We start from the raw sequence: 13,120 nt of genomic DNA, 5'->3' as shown, positions 1-13,120 counted from the left end.
AAAAACTGAAACACCAATCTATTGAGTTCATCGTCTCCAAGGGTTTTTGAGATATCTTGGTTTAGTCCTAAGCTATTGAGGTGTGGTGTGAAATATGGGTATGGGAAAACATGGGTTATTGTTAGATTGTTGTTGCAATACTGGCAGTACGGAGGCGTTTCTTTTGAAATAAGATAGGAGTGGGTGAGCCTCGTGTGACCTATTCTCAGCCTGGTCAGTACAACCTCCTCTCTATGGCATTTGCGACTGGAAGTACCCCAGGGCTTGACATCCTTTTTAATAATTTTTAAATTATTCATTGGGCTTCGTTCCACAAAGATTGCCATTTATCTTTGACTTCCTTTACAAGAGGCCTGCTCATCTCTGATGGAATTAAAAAGTTGGCTGGTATTGCCGAACCGTGTCGGAAAACACCTACCAATTAAAGCAAGTGGAGGCTGATTGAGGATGGTACGCTACATACATTAAATTCGGCAGAATTGGAGATGGAATCTGGCAAATGTTCTAATTAGACCTCCAAGTATATGAAGTATATTATAATATATGAAGTATATTTAAGATACTTGTATCTTAAATCGTCGGAGATAGAGAGGGATATTGAAAAAAATATAATTATGGTCAATATTTTATTTTTAATTTGAATCCGATTATACTTAATATAAATATAAACCAGAGGTACTCAACCGTTTTTCGCTCGAAAGTCCGGTAACACAATTTATTAGGACTCATTGATAGGGCTTTGTTCTTGTTTACTTTTCTTGTTAGTTTAAAGGTTTTAATTGGTGAATGCCGATTTAAGCAACCTCATTTTCCCACCATTTAACATCATGTAATAAGTGGTAGGAAAAGTCCGCAGACTTCTGTGGGTAAGAAATCACTTTTACTTAAACATTAAAAAAAAAAAGAAATAATTCAATTTATATTGTGCTAGTAAACTAAGTTAATTTATTGGTACATTTAACTGCTCAGACTTAATCTAAGAATTATCGTAGCGATATCTATGTAAACAGTTGATTTAATGTTAGAGATTTTAGAATCATAACTTACTTAATAAATTCTTTTATAAAGTTAGTAGTAGTCAAAATGACTGAAGGATAATAGTTTAGTTTACTTTACACGCGATTTCCCTTACTCTACATTCGGGACCAGCTTGAAAGGTAGCTACAATTATTTAATTGTCGGTGGGTTGGAAGGACGAGGTAAGGCAGCAACAGGTGCAGTTAAAAGTTGGACCTCCCGAGTCAACAGGTCCCAAACTTAGTGACTAATTAATCCATGTTTAGCAGTTCATCTTCAGGCATTCTCTCCCTCCCTGGCTAGTTCCTTAACTCTATGATTAATTTCAGTTTTAAAGTCTCGCAACTATATGCTCAGAGCATTACCTTACTTACCTTAATTCTAACAGTATGGCATGAGATATATATAGTCGAATGAAATTCTTGAAAATCATAATTTGTTTATACAAAGATATTCGTTTATAAATCTTATATCTTTAAACACAGATAAATTTATTCTATTCACTTCAATCTAACATACATGGTGGTTTTCCAAAGGAAAAAGCTCTTGCATGAATCCCCATATATTTACTTGCCACGAATATGGATTTTCCTCAAATTGCCCTATATAATGTGTAAAATATAAATATTAGTAAAAATAAACTTCAGAAAACAAAAAAATAACTTATATGCTTAAATCCCCCACCAATATCCTCTAACACGGTGGTTCCTAAAGTGTGCGCCGCGGTGCCGTCATAAGGGAGCCCCGAAATAATCAATTAAACAATTCGGAAATTCTCTTAGAATTTTTGCGCCAACAATCTTGTATGCTGTCAAAATTCCAAGAATTTAGCAGCCTTCGAGTCTTTGGAGGTGGTTGTACAGTCTCAATATGGATATTACCGAAACAAATGAAATTAGATATTTTATACTATCCCAAGGAAAATAGTAAGTATCTGCTTTTAAATTTTTCGCTGCTAAATGGATGATCATTTCTAAGAAGCAATGTTTTCCATTTTTTCAAGAAAGTCAAAAATTTTGAAAAAATCTGATATATTAAGGGCGCAGCGGAAAAAAATTATTTAGGGAGCCGTAAACCGAAAAAGATTGGGAACCTTTGCTGTAACCAATATCCATAAATATTAACACAGTTGGTTGACTTTGAACACATCTAGAACCAAGAACACCACTATTAATTTTGTCCATATTCTTTATTAAAATTAATAAGTCCATCAGGACCTCAATGTTCCATATGTTGCCGATTTGGCCAGAACCAGATACCGTTCCTTCCATAATAAACTTCTCAACCATCCAAATCCATTTGTTTCTAGCCTGGCTTCTCCTTCATTACCTAATAATCCTCCTAAGCGTCTGAAAAGAAGATGGCCTCGAGATCTTCTCCTCTAGAAATGTTATTGGAGTTCTATCAGTGGGTAGATTCTCCACATGTTTGTATCATGTCACTCTTTCACCTACACACCTACAGCAAATTTACTTGTTGTATATATGTGTATACAGTTGTAAATAACAATAAATAAATTATTAAAAAAAAAATTAATAAGTATTACTCCTTATACTTAATAAGTATTCCCCGTATACTTAATAAGTCTTCCCTTAATGGTAATTATGTGTTTTTTACTGAATTATTAATTCACATGTCATATGCCACAAATTAAATTATTTAAATTGATTTAATTATAGTTAATTGCGCAACGTTTGTAATTTAAATTATAAGAGTAAAATAAAGAGCAGGAAACAATAATCAATTAAACGGTTACGTCGTATACAAGATTGATAAATTACGTACTTACCCATTCAATTAGTTTTTTTTTTGTAATATTATCTATGCCTAATCAATTACCCAAGCCTTTATTTCTACCGCCTTTTCTCTGAGATTTCACCTTCCATAGGTAGCTCTTCCTACAGTAATCGGAGGAAGTGACGTTCCGAAACCGACCACTAGTTTTACACCGGTTTCCAAAATGACTGACAGATTTAGAGTAGTTAATCTCATAATGTGTTTTAAATGTGGCAGGAAAGGGTTAATTCTCTCCGAAGCAGAGAACGGAAGAAATTTCCAGGGATCAAATATAGATCTGAGAGAGGGCGGGAAAGCGCTGGGTCACTAATGCCTTTGAGAAGGCGGCTTCGGCCCGAGCAATCACCGTCCGGCTCTTCATCGTCCCTTCACATGCAAATTTACAAATGTTTGGTCTTCATAACGGCTTTCTAATTGGCAGCTTTCAGTTTTGGACAACGATAACGGTACTTGCAACAGCTTTCAGTGTGCGATCTTCCTTTGCAACATCAAGGGTACTGTGTCACTGGATCCCTTTACTGAAACTCCTGTGTCATCTTGTTCTGAACATTAATCTAAATTATTTTTAAAACGTTTTTTACTTTCCTTGTCACCTGACTAAGAAGAGTATTGTAATAGGGTCAAATTTAGGATATGTATTTTTCAACGAATCTATGTATTTCAAAGTCGCCCGAGTTCATAAAAATCTTTTAGGGATTGATCTAACTATTTTAGTGTGCCTTGTGTTAGAACCAAGAATATCTCTTAGTAAAAGAGCTCAAGAGGAGAAAAAAATCAGTAATTTAATTCCAATTTCTGATTACTTTAATGGAAGATATGTATAACTACTAGTCAAAATTGATGAGTGCCAAGAATAGGTAGGGGGAATAAAAAATGGCGGTTATTTCAAATTGCTAAAAAATAAATAATTTTTCATTCGCAGCTCTATATCTTTAAAACTACCAACAATACTAGAAAACCTAAGAGACCTAACAGCATATAAAGTATCGTAAATTTTCTAAAATATGAGCAATATTAAAGCTCATTACGGTCAATAGGTCCCGAGATAAGCTTTATAAAAAGCTACATTTAATAAAAAAAATGCACTGAAAAATTAGAAGTTAGTAAATTTATTTTGAGAAATCTAAATCTCAAAAACCATTCGACGTAAAAATGTGTACTGGCACTCAAATTATTACTTTTATCTTCGTAGGAGTATTTGTTTTTTATGAAATCTGCTCAAATAAATTGATTTATAGTAGTTTGGACAAAATTTCATGTCCAAAAGTTATGTTCATATACGAATATCATAAAAACTACTATCCTTACAAAGATACGTGACATTAATTACTTTATAGTAATTTAAATTACCTTTATATTGAGTGCTGGCAGACATATGTGCGTCTTATGGATCTAGAGATATATTTTTTTCAAAAATCCAACATTTTATATATACAACTAGAAATTAATATTTTGTGAATTTATTTTGTCAAATATTATAAAAAATACTATATACTATGGAGATAAAGGTTATGAACTACTTTATAATAAATTTAACTAGTTTTACTTAGAGTGCTGGCAGACAACTATACGTCTTATGTTTTTGTTATGAAATCTTGCTTTTTAAAAAGCTATTTCATATTTTAGCAAATTTACTTTAATTTAAATGATGTTGCCTTAGATTTTCCAGTGTTGTTGGCAGTTTCAGATCTATAGCTCTGAATGAAAAATTATTTTTTTAATGTTTTGAGACAGCCGCCATTTTACATCCCCCTAACTATAGTTGGCAGACTCATCAATATTGACTAGTAATTAAACAAAGTTTTCATTAAAGTAATAAAAAATTGGTGTGAAATGGCTTTTTTTTCTCCGCGGCTCTTGTAATGTCTTTAATAAGACATTATGTTCTTAATAATAGATAGGCTGTTATTTCCTTTTTAAGGCTGGTTGATTTTTAGCACCCAATACTTGTATAACAAAGTACTCTAGGTTCAAATGATTGAACAAACTAGTTTTTACATAAACTGTAGTGCCAAAACGGTTCTAACGGTTTTAATGAAACTTTTCTAATATAAAATATTTTCTCAAATCATTATCGAAAGTATACATTTCATAGTCATTTAAATGAAATAGTTAAATAAAATCCCATTAAAATATGATCAGTGTCAGCAAAGAAAGGTTTTTTTTATACATGTTTTTACTTTCCTTACAATCAATATTCCGTAGGAGAGTACATGAATGGAATTAAATTTTCGATATGCAGTTTTGAATGGTTTTATGAGTTTCAAAGCCATCTGAATCAAAAATTCATTTTCGTCATTGATCTGTGTAACTATAATCTTTTGAACGGATAGTTTTAGATACACACTTTTTTTTTTTGTGCCAAAAGTTTAAGTAACCCGTTTGCAATAATCGAAGGTCTAGATTTTTTACAATAAGATCAAAACGGTTTTAATGATCTTGATTAATCTTAACTAAAGGTCCGAAAAAAACCATAATATTAATAAAATACCGATATGTTGAAATAAAGGTTATTGTTTAAAAATTAAATTTTCTTAATCAATTTATATTAACATTATAAACAACATAGTTTTAGCTACGGAAAATGTGTGTTATTCGTATAAATATAGCCACGCCTTTAAATATAAATTAAAGAAAAAAATACTATAGTTTTGAAGTTATTATGGTTTGAACTCCTTAACGTTTGCTCATTTCTACTAAATCTTTTTGTTACCTATATCTAACTCCTAGTATCTTTGCGCGCGTATTTGTGTATTGTTTTATAGTTATTGAACAAGGAATCGAGAAGTTGGTCCAGTAGTAATTATAAATATCCATAATAACGAATAAATCCTGAATACAATCAGTTTATTTTTGGAAAAAAAAAAAAAAAAGAAATACTGTTCAACTTATTAAGGGATAGGGATGATTATTCATACGTAATTGTAAGCCATGTCAGTTCCTAATGAGGAGTACTTCTAAAGAAAGGCAAAAGAATAGGGGAAACTTTCCTTACAATGGCTGAAATCCTCTCTCAAAAAATAATAATTTCCTTGAGGGGGAAAAAAAGAGAGAGAGAAGGAATGGATATAATTGACTAACTTTTAAGTCGGTATTCATAAAGGGCCCCCTGGCATGTCTAATTTGTAGGGATAACCGGGGCCCCCTATCGGGACAGCTGTAATGGAAGCTAGTGCCGTGTAAAGTAGCAAGTTGCGGGGCAGGCTACACAATTAGCTATCTCAAGTAGCCAATGTATTCAAGTGCATTCATTAAAAGGAGCTAGTTAGAACTGTATATGCTCTCCTTACTATTCAAATGCCCGTTCGATAGCTAGCGTGTTACAAACATAACTTTTTCTACTATGCAACCAAGGTCTAAGTCATAAGAAACGAAACTAATCCACTTTCACAGTCTTTTGAAAAACACCTATGAATATATACTTATTGTTTATTTATTTTTTTTATTAAACGCCTTTTCCGATGTTTGTAAGAATGATAATAAAAGTAAATAAATTCTAAAATAAAAACTGGTCTATCACACGAGAGTAGTATTTTCTATATGTAATTAGGGTTAGCAATAAGTACCTGGAGCTTGGTTCTCTTACAATGAGATAGTAAAATTTACATTTATGTTCATTAAAAGTTAATTTATTTAACATAAAGCAATATCAATATAATAAATAAAAAAAAATAGAATCAAGTCAAACTATAAGCATATAAGTCAGCATATAATCCGTAACCACATTAAATTTATATCATGCAAGTCTATTTCATACATGGTAAACAAATGTCCAAGTGCATCTGATTACCAATACTAAAATAAAAACGTACATGAATGTAATCGTTTTCAGTTTGATAATTTATTCCAAATTATTTCTTTAAAAACACGAAAAGCAGATTATAGGAAACCACAACGACAAAATAAGGTTGAATAACAATACACATTGTAAGAATATGTTATGAGATTATTAACACCCTAAAATACAAAATAATATTTTTAATGAGAAGATATAAAATTTCATTCAATCTCATTTTTTGGGGACTTTTGGAATTTAATAAAAAATTACAACCTATTAGTCATTTGGAAACAAACAGAATTCTGATGCTGCTTTGTTTACTTAATAGTCTCGAGGAAAATCTCTAATATTAACACCAGGGTTATCCAGAAAGCTTCTGATTCTACTCGGAATTGTCACAGGGGATCCAAACCAGTAGTCTATCAAGATATCCTTTCTCTTTCTGAAGGTCTTGCACAATGTTTCTAATAGGATGAAAGCACTTCTCATACATATCCTTCTTTTCCTTTTTACTCCACCCACCTAATCATTACTTTAAAATCTTATTGTTGGATTCAGGATTATGCGCTCTACCTCCGGTCTTAGGCCATACCTGCATACTTACGAGATCCGTCGGAGTTTATACAATAAATTTGTCAAAGCAGGTGAAGTACCTTCCCCTAAGGAGGTTTATCGATTTGTATTTGACCTCATGGTGTTAGTAAGTATGAGGAGAGAACTGTCGGTGCCTTTTCCCAAAAAATCGAACAGCATTTGCGATAGAGATGTCCAGTTGTCTGCTGGCTCCTGGGATACCACGTAGAGGTGTATTATTTATGCAACGATTTAAGGCGTTTGCACTATTTTAACTCCGAAAATACTTGCTTCTTCCAAAGGTACCTGTTGGTTTTTGGAATGTCTGAAATGACCACTTGGCCATTCTTTTAAGAGGTCGAGCAGTCCTCTCACTTTGGTAGTTCAGATCAACACCATATTTCAGTATATTCTGCGATTTCCGCTAAATAATAACATATAAGTTGGGACAGGAGCACCTGAACATAAACAACCCCATGGCGATGACCAATACTGCAAAGGAGCCCCCCATAGACAGAGGATCAGTCCCAATCCAGGATATCTCTGAGCGTATTACATCCTTAAACAGTCTATAGGGATTATTTCCCGTCCATCATTAATGTTTAGAAAATTAATTCAGAAATTCTTTAGAATTTTCTTTCGTCTTTAGCCATGAAAAACAATATATCCATCTTATGCTTTCTAGTTCAATCACAGCCATTTTGTTTACGAATCTAATGAGTAATTAAATTTAAATTTATTGCATTATAAATTTTCAAAAATCCGTAAAAAAAAATCTTTAATTTCCAGCTTACATAGCCTTTTTTTAATGTTTCTGGATATCTTGCTTCCATCACTGACCTATCTCGTTTCACAAGGTTCATTGAATCATATCTGATTTCGAGTCCAACAAGGATAAAAAAGTATTTTGTAAGCAAGGCATCACCATTACACCCAGTGGAATTCATGAACTGCATTGGGAATTTTTATAAGCAAGAGTCATGACTACTACAGTTACTAATATATGCAGCAGTCTCCAACTTTTGAATACAAAGCGTACAAAAAATGAGCGATATGTAAACATAATCAGCATAACTGTCTACTATACTTCCTTTTTTGAAATTCCATAGATCGTCGAGGCAAGTGCTTCGACTGACTCTTGGCTCAACACAATGCACTAGACATCCAGCTGTGAAGAATATCATTCAATGATTGGTATTATTCGGTCATCACGACAGTCTTGGAGTCCGGTCACATAAGAGGAAGCAGTGTACCTCCTTGGGCATCTGCCAGGCCCAGCGCGTGCCCCTGAATAGTAAAATATTTCGATCACGAACTTTGTCCTCATCGTAAACATAATGGTTCCACTTCCACTTTCCTCCATCACGTATATTTGATTATGGAAATAAATTCCATGGAAATTCGTGGCGAGGTGTTGACCATTTGAGCAGCGTGTTGGGAGTTCCGTGGCGGCCCTTCCGCCACTACAGAACTTAAACAAAAAAAAGTTGAACAACTTGAATAAGAAAGTAGCAGGACACCATAGGAAAACTTTTTTTTTTTCATTTCAAAACTGACCATTTAATGCCGAAACACACATATATCTACAAATAAAAAAAATAGTTAAATATTAAAATAGTTAATTTGTTTTATACTAAAGTTTTAAATTACATTTTCACTATTTGAAAACTTTTCACTTTATTGACCCCACTATCATATTAATTGATCAAATGGCCATCTATAGATCCAAGTATGAATTATAAAACCTGAAAGTATGTACAGTTATTAAATCGAAATTAATATTAAATATTACTATGAAGACCTGATAGTTGAGCGGGCTGGGGCAATGGCTCGCTTATTTCAGGTTGTTAGTTCAAATCCTGGTTTGGTCAAAATTTATTTCACAATTTATTTATAACAATAAATGGCTTTAAAATTTTTCTATATTTAATATTTTCTGAGTAATATTATACTTTTTCCATATGAACTATTTACCGATCCATCTATTCTTCTTGAGTTCAGCGATTGAGATTGTGTACACATAGCCCTAAGGCTGACCTACCGGACAGGACGGACTTCGGTATAGCCTTTGATCTCGCTAGATTCTATTTCACTTTTCTCTGACCTACTAAATGTTTTATGGGTTTTTTTTTCCTAAGGGCCAATATCGGCCATTGTTGCATCCAGATAATATTTAATTCCTATGTGTCACTCAGTTTTTTCATCTTGTATTGTACCTCTTTTCAAGGAGTGAGGAAAACATTACTTCTTAGAATCGAAAATATCCCTGCTACGTAGTCCTTCAAAAGCTCGGGTTCTCTGTATTTTCTAAATGTGTTTTTATCAGAGAACGAATACTGCGATGATATCCGATTGAAAAGGTTTAATATTCTTTAAAAGAGCAATTTAAAACTCCTTCTCCGATTCGGAATAATACTGAGTATTTCAAGTGCTTGGAACGAGGAAATTCTCATTTTTATAAATTTTGGGCCTCTTGCACCAGGGAAATAATGGATTATGTATAAGAAGTGTGAAGAGAAAGCATATAACTGAGTCAAATAATGCCACAAAATGCATTTTAATTGAATTAGTTAAAGGATTGCTTATGAAGAATCATGAAAACAGGACAAGTACTTCGATGATTGGAAAAAAATGTATTAGATTCTATTAATGATTATTTAATTCTATTAATAAATGAATTTATTTATGACATATCTAAAATTCTTATTAAAACTTTTCGGGCTTAATAGGAATCACATGGAATTCTACATTATGATGATTATATCAGTCGCTGTTGCCTCACGAGACGTATTTCAATTGAATGATTTTCTGAAATGTCCAAGTGGGCCTATGACTATTAACATATAATACTTATATTTCTATGAATTACCTATATTCTATTTGATTCTGGATTATATTCCATGATACCCTCAAAATTTGTATTGGTAGTTCAAATACATGCTGTGCTAGTTTTTGGCGATCCAGTGCTGCTGGAATATGTTTAACCAGGTTTGGAAGGCGAAACATACTAATTGTAAAAAGTGTCATTTCCGTCATTAAAAAGACTCATTCTTCGAATTTGATGTTTTATATTTTTAGATACACTAAATCCTAATTTTTTTTTAAACTTTCTTTATTGATACTAACAATTGTATCAAAAGTACATAAAACAAATAAATTTTTAAGTTAGCTATACAATGGCATGATACAGATACGTGAAGAATCTACCGATTAATTGAACTTCAATATCCCCAAAAATAAACATTTTAAGATCTTCTCATTCCTATATTTCAGAATATACATTTTCAATACCTTGTGAATATCAAGAATTCATAAATAAATAATGTTATTTTGTAATAAAATAATTTGTATCCAACTTAAATCTCAAAACACTCTTTATCGGTAAATTCGGCCATCCTCAAGGACAATCTAATAAATGACTGCTTTTATTATAAATTCATTTTTAGAAGTTTTAACAAACAAATTTTTTACGATAAATTAGCATACCTTAAATTTAAGTTTACACCTCACATCTAATGATTTAAAAATTTTTAAAAATGAATGTATAATAAAAGCTGTTTTATACAAGGAAAGTTTGTCCTCCAATGCAAATATATGACACTACAGTACTGTAGTAAGGCGAGTGATACTGTATAGTATGGAAACAGTCAGCCTTCCGAGCCTGGAGAGGGTCCTGAAGATTGAAAGGAATATTCTGAGGAGGATTCACGGACCACTTCGTCTAGTTCGTATAGGAGACCACTTCGTATAGGAGAAAATTCAATGAGGAAATATATAGGAACTTCAAAGACCTGGAAACAGTTAGGAGGCCTAAGAGACTTTACGGGCACATGGTCAGAATGAAAAATGAGAGACTAAATAAGACAATTTTCAACAAAGTATGGAATATGTAAAACAAGTATTAGAGGAACTGGGTAAACTAAAAATAGCGGATGACGACTGCTTGGATAGAGAGTATTTTAGGAATAAACTAAGGGGTCGGGGTTATTGTGGAAAACAAGGAGAGAAAAGGGACTGAGGAAGAGTGTGAGGAGCATTCCAGGAGGTTGGAAGGGTATTGCAGTAGATGGAAGGCGAAAGGTGTGAAGATGATTCGGAAATGATATACGCATGGTACTTGCTGGCTAGTTCTAGTACAAGAGACCAAGAGGAGAAAAAAGGCAGTCATCTAACCCCAATTTTTGATTACTTTGATGAAAACTATGTATAATTAATAGTTAAAATTGATGAGTCTGCCAAGTATAGGTAAGGGGAATAAAAAATGGCGGCTATTTCAAAGCGATAAAAAAAAAAAAATTCATTCGGAGCTCTAAAACTTAAAAAGTAGGAAACCTGAACATGAAAACTTACGAGAACGTTATTTAAAGAAGAGTAAATTTGCTAAAATATGAGCCCTAATTGAGTTATTTACGTTAAATAGTTTTCGAGATATAGCTTTTTAAAAAGCAACTGTTCATAAAAATGTTGTATGGGACGTACTGAAAGATCAGTAGTTAGTGAATTTATTTTGAACAATTTCTATCAAAAAAACCATTTGACGTACAGATGTCTATTAGCACTCAAATTAAAGTTAGTTTAATGAGCAATAAAGTAGTTTATGATGCTTATCTTCGTAGGAGTAATAGTTTACATGAAATTCGCTAAAATAAATTGATTTATAGTTGTTCGGACAAATTTTCATTTGCCAAATTTATATTCATATGTGAATATCATAAAAACTACTATCCCTACGAAGATAAGTGTTATAATCTACTTTATAGTAAGTTAAATTTCCTTTATTTTGAGTGTTGGCAGACATATGTGCGTCTTATGGATCTAGAGATATATTTTTTCAAACATCCAACATTTTATATGTACAACTAGAAATTAACATTTTGTGAGTTTATTTTTGTCAAATATCATAAAAACTACTACTCCTACATAGATAAACATAATTGACTATTTTGTAGTAAATTTAACTATCTTTAATTTGAGAGCTAACAGACATCTGTACGTCCAATGGTTTCTGAAATGAAATTTATCATAAATCAAACTTATTGTTCGAATAACTATAAATCAATTTATTTTATCAAATATCACGAAAATTACTATTCCTACGAAGGTAAAGGTCATTAGCTTCTTTACAGAACATTAAACTAGCTTTAATTTGAGTGCTAATAGACATCTGTACATCACATAGTTCCTGAGATATAGATTTCTCAAAATAAATTAACTAACTACTAATCTTTCAGTAGATTTTAAAGAAATTTTGCTTTTGCTTTTTAAAAGTTATATCTCGAGAACTATTAGACGTAAATATCTCTTTTAGTGCAAATATTTCAGCAAATTTACTCTTCTTTAAATAATGTTCTCTTAGATTTTCTAGTGTTGGTAGTTTTGAAGATATAGAACTCCAAATGAAAAATTAATGTTTTTTTAAGGTTTTGAAACAGCCGGCATTTTTTATTCCTCCTATCTATACTTGGCAGACTCATCAATTATGACCATGCATGATTTTTTTTCTTTAATTTTTAGTAGAATTGACTTTAGGCAACTGCCTGAGATTGTTTTTCCCCTTAACTGGAAAGGTCGAACAGTTGCTTCATGTAGACTATTTACGATAGATTCGTTTGGTTTCGTTATATTTTCATTGATTTCTTGATCGGTAGGAAAATTATTTTTCAGATTCATTTTCTCCTCGACTTGGATTTTGTATGTTTTCCAGTCAATAACTCCTTTAATGGGGGATTTTCTCTTGGTCATTTCGTATATCTCAGTTGAGAAATTAATTAATACAGAGATATGGTCCGAATTTAAAACTGCGATCACTTAAGATGAGAGAGGAAACCTAAATGTTTTTATTAAACCATGACCAGAATGTCAGGTTTACAGTCTGGTCTATAAAGTAGGTTTATTTGGTGCATGTATTTGAATCTTGTGCCTTGAATTAATATCAAAGTATTTCCACTAGAATTT

This window comes from Halyomorpha halys, unplaced genomic scaffold (assembly GCF_000696795.3).
Source record: "Halyomorpha halys isolate HHAL.00 unplaced genomic scaffold, Hhal_1.1 Scaffold942.1, whole genome shotgun sequence".
Taxonomy (NCBI): Eukaryota; Metazoa; Arthropoda; class Insecta; order Hemiptera; family Pentatomidae; genus Halyomorpha; species Halyomorpha halys.
This window is presented reverse-complemented; position numbering follows the sequence as displayed.